The following is an 11,689-nucleotide window of genomic DNA, read 5'->3' on the forward strand; positions in this document are numbered from 1 at the left end:
AAAAGCATGAAGAGGTTGTCATTGTTATTATTAGAAAAAAGTCATTCCTAAATCCCAGGGCATTTACATTTTAAACTCTGAGTATTAAAAGGAGGCTTTTGAGGCGATGGAATATGAAAGTCACCAGCCCAAAGTAATTTCATACCAGTGACTGCTGGAACTCTGCAGACTTACACTTCATTAACAGTCTGACTCTGTCGTTTGGTTGGTTGGTTTTGGGATTTTTCCATTAAAGCATAAGATTTTCCTGCAGAAGTTCAGACAGTTGGACTGATCAGCATTTCCTAATTTTTGCATCCAAAGCCTAGAAGCTCCAATGACTTTAGCAAGAGACTTGGATTGCTGCAGAGCTAAAAAATCCAGGCAGCAAGCTGCCACTTCTGGCAGCTGAGGGGAGCACGTGACTGAACTTCCCCAGAAAATGAGAGACATAAAAGTTTAGTGACCTAAAAATGGCAAAGTGCTGTTGAATGCACGAAGGGACAAAGCCCCCCCAGCTGCTCAGCAGAAACCCCAGTGGCAGTTTTCAAGGTGGAGAGTCAAAAATGCTTTGCTTCACCATCCTCTGTGGTTCCCCATCAGCTGGGGAGTGACTCCATGGGCCAAACCTTCAGCCCCAGACCTTTAATACAAGCACAAGGCCTTGATCCTCAGCCACAGGTTCAGCTCAAGGAATCAGAGCCCTAAAAAAAAAACAAAAAACAAAAGACTTGTTTCACACCCTCAGAGTTCCATTTGTTTCAAAAACTACCACCAGGGCAATGTGCTCTGCTGCTGGGATGGATCATCCCTGCCATCTGGGCTGGAAAGCACTCCAGGTACCCCCTACCAGCACAGAGAAAACCAAGATTTTTCTAGGATGTGTCCTGCCATGAGAACAGCAGCTCTGCACAGCCTGTTCCACCCCACAAAAACCCCCCTGAGCCTGAACTTGTCCACAGACACACCCCAAACCCACACACTCCATCCCCAGCTGGGGCTGCAGCTCAGGTGAAACACGAGGTTCATTCAGGTCTCAGCTCCTCTCAGTCAACAAGACTCCAAGGAGAACAAAAAAAAAGGTTGGGAACAAACAAGGAGGTGGATAACACACCCCAAAAGTGTTCCTCCTTTCCTGGGCCAAGGCTGTGTCCACTCCTCCCTGCACTCTGGTTGGAGCTCCTGCTCAGTCAGATCCCACACTTGCCAGGGCTCCCACTGCTCTGCTCCTCACTAGTATTTCCCTCAAAACCAGAATCTTCCAGAGGAAAAACAGCCTCCTGTAAAGTTTACTATACAGAACACACATTATTAGGATTATGGGGGAGTTAACCTTAATCCTGTTTACATTAACAGAGCTTTGTGTTCCAAAAAAAGCCACATTTACCTGTACCTTGCCACGGGAAGAGCAGCTCCCTTACCTGGAGGAATTCAGAGCCCAGGCTGCTGCAGCTCCCAGGCAGGTCATCCTGGGGTGTTTTATCCCAGTCACCCTGGAAGGCTTTGGAGGGCAGGGGGAGATTTTTAAAGCAAGGTTTTAGGGACTACCTGAACTTCCCAGCATAGTTCCAGTGGCAAATCACAGGTCAGTATTTCGGCAGGGACATCTCAGAGTAGGATTTTACTTTGGATCTCTTTTGCTCAGCACTGAACCCTGAAGTGGTTCAGCCCTCCTGGCTACAGGAACACAGCTCTGGAGGTCAGGAGCGAATATCTCTGTGCTCCCAGCTCACAGCCAGGGAGAGCAGGAGGAAAATGCCCTTTTGTTTTTTTTTCCCCTCAGCTGCTGTGAACCCTTCCTGATAATCACAATTAAGTGCCATTATCTGGAACCCGCCACAGGTGGGAGAAAAGCAGCAGCTCTGCTGCAAATCTGCCAGTTTGTGGGTGTCCCTGCTGCTCTCTTTGACCTGTGCATTCCCCACCTGCTGCTCAGGGCTCCTGTTTCTCCCTCTCAACCCTCAACGAGTCCAGGAAACAGAGGTGGATCACAGTGCCTTGATGTGCTCTCTGTCCTTTATTGTCAGTGCTGCCTTACACTGGACAGGGTTAATTTTCACCTCTCTGGGATTAAGGTATTGCACCTTTTGATGCTGGGCAAATCTTTGTCCATGTGTAAAATCATCCTTCAGCCTTCCAATGGCTTGACCTCCCTGCTGTCACCTCACAACAGACCCCTGTAAGAGCCTCTCCTTCTAGACACAGGTTACTTCTCTACATTAACGTGATGAATTTCAATCTGTCCTTATCACTGAATTTGGGGAAGAATCCTGCTCGAATAATGTTTTTCAGGCTCTTTGCTTTTCCTTTATTCACTGTCATGGGCAGAGCCCCAGCCCCAGGTCTCACAAGGTCAGCAAGAACAGCCACAGGGCTGGTCCCAGGATGAAAGGCTTTCAGTGTTCCCTCTGCTCAGAGCACTGAACCAAGTGTCTGCAGCAGCCTAATTGCATCAGGATGTGGTGTTCAAGGCCTTGTGTGATTTCTGGGCTTTCTGGCATCACCTTAATTAGATGGGAGCTGTAATTTTCCACCCGGAGTTCCTCCGGTTTGACGATTATTTTTGTAATTGTTTGGGAAGGCCTTTGTAGAAGGAGAAAACAAAAACCCACGAGCAAAGAGAACGTTTCTCCCTGCTCTCAAAGCCAGCAGAAGGTTTTTTTTTTTTTTTTCCCTAAGAATTGCTGCTTAAATGTGATTCAGGCTGTTCAATGTGCTGAGGCAGCTCCTGGTGGTCCTGCAGTAAAACCCACCCAGTTATGACCAGGACAACCATCAGCACCCACAGGGCTCCTTTTCCATAAAACTCTTACTTTAAAGCAGAAGTTGTTCATTCCAGCAGGACATGGAATTTTTGACTGCAAAGTTTTCCACGTGTTTCCCAGTCCTTTACCCATTAACAGGAAGAGCTCACATGTTAAACAGCAAAGCTCAATTCCATTCCAACTCCCTAAATTACTTCTGCCACTTGGATTTTCACTTCTTGTAAAGCCAATAGCAGCCATGCTCCATTCCAGAGGCATCCAGCTTCCAGGACAAGATGAAGTCATTCTTACCTGGGCCTAAACACACTGGTGTTTTATTAATTCTGTGTTGTGAAAGAGCTCAGTACTGCAAATGTAAGATCCTGGACCAGCAGCACCACTCACAGCTGAAGGAGTTCTGCTCAGGAGGTATTTGAGGCCCTTTTCCCACCCAGACAATGTTTCTGTGCCAGCACACAGGAGAAAATACAGGCAAATACTGGCAAAAATACAGGCAAATACTGGCAAAAATACAGGCAAATACTGGCAAAAATACAGGCAAATACTGGCAAAAAGCTGAGCCACGAGGGAGCTTTGACTGTAAACTGCCAGGACTTTGGAGCCCATGATTCACCCTGAATTATCCAATGGTTCCACTGCACCCAAACAGAGCCTGAGGTCTGTCCAAACAAGCTGCACTGAGACATTCCCCGATGCTCTGGGGAAGAAAAGGAGCATTGTTCCTTCTTGAGCAGGATGCATTCCCAGCCCTGAGCAGGCAGGGAAGGCAGCTCTGGGAGGAGCTGAGCTCAGGGTGTGACTGACTGCCCAGGGATTCCTGCAGGCAAGGACCTTCCAGCTGAAGGGAAGGGGAAGGGACACCCCGTGAGGCTCCCTGAAGGGCACTAAAAGGCACATTTAGGACACAGACTCTTTTCTTCCCTCTGCCAGTGACTTGCTGTGAGCGTGGCAGCCTCAGTTTCTGTCCATCAAGCAGCTGTAGTAATTTTTATGTTCCTTCTAAAGTGGTTTGATAGCAAGAAATGTGTGAGTGTTGCTGTGCAAATGCTCTGTAATACACCCAGTCAAGGGACAGCCAAGGGACAGCCTGGCTTACACATACAGGGGACCTCAGGCAGGGATTGAATCCCAGCTGCTCCACCCCTAATCCTATAGAACAGCAAACACATCCTTCCCTTGCCAACAGTGCTGTTGCTGGCCAGGCACAAGGGTTGGGGGGGAAAAAATCGCTGAGAATTCCTGCTGGAGCCAAAAATTGTCTGCTGGAGCACATCTGGGTGTAAATGCAGGAGTGGGGAGCCCCAGCTGTGCTCTCTGCTGTCTGGGGTCGAGGCTCAGCAGAATTACAACCCAGACTCTTGCAGACCTGACAGACAACCTGCAAAGGTTCAGGTGGTTCTTCAGATCCAGGTTTAAGCAAGTGTACCCTGACCATCCCGTGGCTTTAACAGTGTAAAATCCTGAGGTGTGAAATCCTGAGGTGTAAAATACTAACCAGTCACAGCAAAACCAAGCTGATGTGAGATGAGACCTGGCCCTACTGTGGAAAACAGCAGCTTCCCTAAAGAGCTTTGTGTGTTTGGGGGATTCACTCCTACAGGGAGCATTTAGTTATGGGCTGGTCCTAATGGGCTGAGGGAGCCAGAAGTCAAAACAGCTCTCCCTGGTGAATCCTATTAGCCAGAAATAGCACTCCCTGCACGGACAGGGCCAGTGCAAGTTCCTTGTGCTGGGATCACAGCAGCAGAGCCCTTTTTATCACAGATCAGGATGCTGCAGCCAGGGGAACAGAAGGGCTGCCAGGGCCAGGCAAGTCCTCACTGCCAGAAAGCAACTCCAGCCAGAAAAGCAAACCAAAATCAAACCCGGGGCAAGGAGGCAGGATGGCACCTCATCACTTTGGGTCCCCCAGGGGATACAGCAAACCTTGAGGAGTGAAGGGGAGAGAGTGTATGTGTGGGAAATCGGGAATTACCCACTGCAGATGCCACTCGGAGAGGAAGATCCCACTATTTGATGGAAAATAGTCCATGAAGCACTTGGTGAGGGGCTGTCTGGTGAGAACAGGGGAGAGAACAGAGCCCTGGCTGCCCTGCAGCTCTCCCTGTGTGCACAGCCTGGGCAGCAGCAGTTCTCACCTGGAAATGGGAGATATTTCCACTCCCAGGCAGAGCCTTGGCTGGTAACCCTGAATTTCACTTTGCTGCTCTTTGGAGACCCTGATTTCAAAACAACCTCTGCCTGGGCTCTTAAAAATTCCCTGCCAGCACATCCTCTCTGGAGTGGATTGTTTGTTCAATGTCATCTCCAAGGGGGGGTGGGGGATGTTGCAAATATCTATTTTAAATTACTCACTGCACACAAGCAACTCCATAATTAAGTTTGCCAGAGGAAATCATCCTCCAGCTTGAGAAGGAGAAGCTTTGTTATTGTTAAAATACAGGCCCATTTCTGACACAGTCCTCTGTGCCCCATCTGTTTTAGAGAACAGGCAGAAGTGTCAACACATATCTCAAATAAATTGCATTTCCCTGAGGAGGGAGAACAGGCTGAGGCCACATGGCCAGAGTCACTACAGGGGAGCCCCTGCTCTCTGTGGTTCCTTTCATTATAAACTCCTGCTTTTAGCAGCCACACGTCCCCATGGCACCATCCAGCTGTGGGGCTGAGTTATTTATCTGCCTCAGAGCAGGGGAAGGGCTTGATGAACAGCAGGGGAACCCCTTGGAGGCAGGGCAGCCCATTAATGAGCCAGGGAGGGATGCCCGGGGGGGGCTTCATTTCAAACATCAAACAAACCCCCCTGGTTGGATGCTGCAGGTGACAGGGCTCACGAGGGGTTTTGTCCAGGGGCTCTGGGAGGGGAACACACCCAGGGTGCAGCTTCCAGGGCCCCCTTTCCAAGCTGTGACTCTGCTCATCCCCGAGGAAACATCAGTCCCACATGACCCGTGGAGCAGAACAGCTCCTGAGCTGCAGAAGGGACGAGCACAGTGCATTCCCCAGCACTAATTACGAGGTAATTGGGCTGGTTTGGGGTGGCTCTCACTCAGAAGGGTGGGCAGAGAGGGGAAACAACGCAAAGGAACAAAAGAAACTTGCCTGTGGCGTCCTGCCTGTGCTGGGTAACCTCCCAGGCATGGATTACTGGCCAAAATTGTGAGATAGAGACACAAACAATCAATACCCCTGGAGAAAACAGGACCATGCCTGGCCTCCAGGTGCCAGGGGATGCCCCTGAGCTCTGCACATGCACCCAGGAGACTGCAAGCAGCTCATCTGTGTGTGTTAATGCACAGATTTGGAAAGCACACCCTCTGTGTTTCCAGGTACCTGGTCACCCAAAGAGCCACCTGGGCAGGAAAGATGCCCCATTAAAGAACAGCCGCTGGACCAGCAAGGAAATTCCTGCAATGCCCCAATTCCCTGTGTCACATCAGGTCTGACTTCTTATCTGGAGTCTGATTTTACGCCCAAACATTGGGTTTAGTCACCTGCCTTCCCCTGTCAGGGGGCTGTGCTGGGGTCACACACCCTGGGACACTCCTTCACATCCAGGAACTACTGTAAATAAGCACCAAAGGTACAAAGAGGCAGGGGAGGACACACAGGCACGGAATTACAGGGTTCCTCCTCATCTCCAGCCCTGTCTGTGATGTGCTGCACGTCCCTGGCAAGTCACTCTCTCTGCACCACAGGCTCTGCACTTGGAAAATTGATTTTAGTTTGACTTTTGTCAGAGGCTGAAGTGTGTGATGTGGCAGAGAGTGGGACACGTGGGGGAGAATCTGTTTTTATGGTGGGAGAGGGGCTGTTTTTTCCACAGCTGGGTGAAACCAGACAGTCAGGGTGGGGCCAGCACTGAACGTCACTGTTCTGTGTTCCCTTTATTAATTATATTATATCAATTATATTATTAGCATTCAGGCTACTATTAGTTTATGCCTGAGAAGCATCTGCTGCCCTCAAGCACAGGAAGTGTGAGCTTGAGCTAAACCAAGACCTTTGCTGGCTAAGAACGAGACTGATACTCTGTGGAGGAGGGGATGGAGCGTTTCCAGCTACCCCGGGCGATCAAAGGAGACCCGAGGCGGAGCCGAGAGGCTCAAGTTTCACCCCCAGTTTGTTTTCCCCGGGATGAACCGGTGCCGTGGAGCCCGGCGGGGATGTCCATGTTCCGTGAATAACGGGGGCTGAGCTCTGCAGGGATGAGGAATCACTAAACGCCAAACAAAATTCAGCTCTGTGCCCTAAGAAAGAGGAAAACCACCCCAAGAGACTGTCCCTGATACCGAGTGAGGGAGCAAGCAGAAGCCACTCGTTGGTTCCAGCAAAAGCCCCCATTTTTCCTCCTTTTCAGTTTACAGACAAGAAACCATCCTCCAGCACGTCCTGCCCTGGCATTTTGTGCTGAGTCCATGAAAAGCCCAACAGAACTAATTCTTTGTGCACCCCAAGGAGGGAAATCACACTGCACTCGCCACACAGCCACAGGATTCCCACCTTGGAACTGGTACTTCTCCTTATTTTATGATTTATTAGCCTCCTAACAGCAGAATAAGCAAATAAAGAACACGTAAAAAAATTACGTTTTCCCGACCAAGCTGAATTTCAGTCCCGTTAGAGGTTCAACTTACAGCAAAAGATGGGGGGGGGGAGGAACCACCCAGCCAGCTCGCTCTTTGTCAGCCTCTCACAAGAAATGGGAGTCCACAAAGCAGATTTACAACCTTCAGACACACAGACATCGGCAGAGGAGTCAGCTCCACACAACAAACTACTCCGGAGCCTTCTGCAGTTTGTATTATTTGCTGGTACGACAGTAAAGCACCGGGGGAGGGAATAAAAACTTCGAGCTAAAACCACCGGCTGTAAAACAGCCACAAACCGCTAAAAAAAAAAAAGAAAAAGAAAAAAAAAGAAAAAGAAAAAGAAAAGCAAGCGAAACCCTATTGCTGAATTGAATTTGAATAATCTGCCCTGGCTGCAGTTCCGAACAGAGCTGTGCGGCACGGAAGGCTGTGCTCCCTTCCGCCAGCAGCCAGCCCGAAACCCCGCTCCTTTTCCTGCTTCCCCGCTCCCTCGGAGCGCAGGGATCGCAACAATTCCTGCAGAAAAACACGCGAGGAAGTGAGGTCTGGGGGACGCGGATTTTTCTTTTTACCTCTGTGAAGCCCTCCTGGAGAATATCCAGCAAACTGCCCCTGGCCAGGCAGGCGAGCATCGTCCTCCGGGAGCCCGCGGGCGGGCGAGGCTCTCAGGGGACACGGGGCAGCTCCGGGCGCCTCTTCCTCCTCCTTCTCCTCGCAGAGACAAAGGCCTGCAGCTCATGGGGGACCGCTCTCATCGTCCCATATGTGCGGGGCTCGGGGCTCGGGGAGAGTTGAGCCAAAGTCCGGGCTCGCAGTGGGCATGCCCGGGGAGGGAGGGAGGGAGGGAGGGAGGGAGCGGCCGAAGGGATGTCACGGCGTTCCCATGGAAACGCCTCCGCCCGCGAGATGCAGGACTTGAGCTTCGGGGTGGGTGAAAAAAACCCAACATCTGAAACCCATTTTCCAGCCCCGCGCGCGCGGGAAAAAAAAAAAATATATATATATATATTAAAAAAAAAAGTTTAAAAAAAAATAAAAAAAAAATAAAAATGAGGTTTTCCACCCCACGGCAGCCAGCGAGCCCTGCTGGTGGAGGGCAGGGGAGGGACAGCAGATGCCTGGGGAGGTCAGGAAAGCAAAAGGAATCAGTTTTGCAGCCCCTTCCTCCCCAAGAAGAAGAGACCCGCAGCAGCCACAGCGTTTACACCGCTCGCACATTCGAGCGCTGAAACGGTCGGGATAAAAATAAAAAAAATAAAAAAAAAGGGAGAGGGAGAAAAACGCTCAGACTGAAGCGAAATACAATTAAATGAAAGCCCCGGCACGGCTCTAAATCAATAAGTGCGCTCGGCCCGGGAGTAAGTATCGGATATCTCTCCAGGCTCGTATCGCCTTACAGGAAATGCCCGGGGGAAAAGGGAAAAAAAGGAAAGCAAGCCCTGTGGGAGTGGGTGAAAAGGCTCCAGGCAGAGGCTGTGCCTGCCCAGGAACGCTGCGGGGACTGACCCGCGGCCCCAGGTCCCAAAGACCCGGCCAAGCACTTCTAAGCGAGAGACACGTTTAAAAACATGGGTCTTTTTCCTGCCTAAGTGTTGAAGCATCACGGGGCAAAAGCGTAATTTCACCATTTCCCCCCGTCCCAGGAGGAGAGGCGGCTGGAACCCAGGGAGAAAGCAACAGGTCATCTCCCTCTGGAACCAGCCCAGGTCGTTCCAAAAGGAGTCACCCCCCACCACCTCCGTGACACACGAGCTTTAAATTATTCATGTTTGCTTTCCCCGCCGCTCCTAATTCACCGGGAATGGAGATTTTTGTGTTTTCATCGCTTGCAACACCACATCTGTGAAGCAAAACAACAGATTACTGGGAGGCTTTGCATAAAACCTCATAAGCTGGAAATGCTGGGGGTTGGTCCCTTGATCCAGTTTACTCTGGAGCCTCAAAATGCCATTAAATAGGCAGCAATAAATATTTATCCCCATCTCTTTGTGATGCAATCGAGTAGCCTGTGCCCTTGTAATTTCACTAAAATATTTTGGAAAAACTAAGTGGTTTCCCCATCAGGCAGAAAGTGACCTAATTTTGAAGCAAAAACAAACAGAGCCTTTTCTGTGGAGTTTATAATGCTCTTCTGGACTAATAATTTATTATATATATACTTAGTTGTTACATTATATTTGTTCATAATATTACTATATTGATATTTATAATATTCTTACAGTACATTTATCACAATTATATATTTTATATTTTTATTATCTGTTTTTCAGGGCTACATAATAAATGTGCAACACAGCAAAGTGTTCTCTTTCTGTGTGCCAGGCTCGGGTACAGAGGTTTTGGCATCAGAGATTTGCTTCTGCGTGGGGTTTCTTATCTTGGAAAGAGCTGCCTGGGTCTGACAATGGGAATGTGAGGGAATAGAAAGCAGGCTGTTCCTGGTGGCTGGACAGGGGCAGGCCATGCTGAGCCATTCTCCTGTTTATTATTATTATTATTAAGGGAACACCTTGGGTGCACATGTGTGCTGAAAATAACTCTGGAAAATTAAATGCTATTTCCCCCTTTGTGTTTCACTCTGAAATTTTTCAGCTTCTTGTAGCAGAAAACGTGGTTTGTTTGGGTTTTTTTTCAGTTTTATGGCATCATAAAGTGCCTTTGAGTGTTCCCTCTGCAAAAAGCAGAAGGAACAGCCTCTCACTGAAATGATGCTCCACAATCCTCCCTGAGTTTCCCCCGGGGAACGGGGAAATTCCAAAAGGAAGGGCGCGGGGCAGTGATGCCAAAGGGACACGTTCACAAGAGGTGTTCCTGCTGCGAGTGACCTTCGAAACACCCCCACGGGGTGGCAGCTTGGTTGGTGGCATTGCCATCTCCTGGCCACTGCCAGCACGTCCCCAACCCCTGGCCCTGCACAGCTCAGCTCTCGCTGACAAAATGTTGGTTGGGGAGAGAAAAGCAAGTGAGGCCGAGTCAGGAATTCATCCAAATAACCCAAATATGCAACTTAATGGCTTTGTGTCACTCGGTGTCCCCGCCCAAACTCCCCAGCAAGCCCCCAAAACAGAGGTGACACACAGAAAGGGCCCCTGGGGACTCACAGAGGGTGCAGGAGGTGGGTGACAGGGCACCGTGTCCATCAGAGTTCCCATGCTCAGCTCAGCCCCCAGGGGAAGCTACCAGCACTCCTTGAAGCCTGAGGGGAAAAGCAAATATATCAAATAAAAAGCAAAACATTTTCTCACAGGGAGAACAGACAAAAAAAAAAGTCTGAATATAATTAAAACAAAGGGGGAAAGTTGCCCATTCTTTTAATTTCCTGCAGAAAATATATCCAAGGGCTACAGCCTTAGGGCCATTTACACACATTTGCATTTTCTTCGCCGTGGAAAGTATGTCTGGTGGACAGAATTCCTCTAAAACACAGGGAAAACCCATTCCTGATTCCATTGTCTCACACTGTACACAGGCCTTAATCATCTCTTGCCATCTCTGGAGGGGGAATCCAAATTCAGTGGCAGTCAAATCTGCCAGTCAGAGCTGTCCCCAGTGTTAAATATTCAGGGTGTCCTTTGATTCAGGGTATTTAGCCCAGACAGCACAGAGTCATTAATAGTTTTAGGACAAAAATTCCACCTACCGAGATTTTCTAGAAACTTATTTCCTATTAATTTATTTCTTAGTAATTTATTTCCTAGTGATTTATTTCCTAGCAATCTGTATTTGCTTTGCCTTCCATCAGAAGTCCCGAGGGAAGTGGGATGAAAGGGAAGGTGGGGAGTTTGGGAGCACTGGCAGGATGTTTCCGTGGGAAGGACCGGATGGCAGCAGGAATCAGGGGGTTTAACAATCCTTTAAAGGTGGGAGGGGTGTGACCCTTGGGCAGGGGGTCACTGGGACGATGGTTGTGCCATCCTGGTCCATCCAAAGGGCAGGGGTGGGACAGGACAGGGGACAGAGGCGGAGCTGAGGGGGGTTCTCTCAGGCTGGAGGTGTTTTGGGGCTCGTTCTGCAGAACGAGGTGTGGGACAAGGCCCGGAGCCCTCCCAGGGGTGTGTGGCCCCAGGTGCCCCTGGAAGGGGGGTGGGATGGGGGCCTGGAGCGTGGGGAGCCCCAGGAGCAGCAGGGCTGGCTGAGGGAGCTCGGGATATAGGGTGGGGGACAGGGATGAGGGGAACAGGGAGAGCTCCCCGGGAGCAGGAGGGTCCTGGGGGATGAGGGGCTGCTGGGGACGGGGTGAGACAGGGAGAGCCAGCTGGGGAGGGGGGGGCACAGGGAACAGCAGGGACCCTGTGGGGTGGGATGGGGTGAGATGGGTGGGATGGGTGAGGTGGGATGGGACGGGGTGAGGTG

The sequence above is a fragment of the Lepidothrix coronata genome, unplaced genomic scaffold (genome assembly GCF_001604755.1).
Source record: "Lepidothrix coronata isolate B3197 unplaced genomic scaffold, Lepidothrix_coronata-1.0 Scaffold27, whole genome shotgun sequence".
Classification (NCBI taxonomy): domain Eukaryota; kingdom Metazoa; phylum Chordata; class Aves; order Passeriformes; family Pipridae; genus Lepidothrix; species Lepidothrix coronata.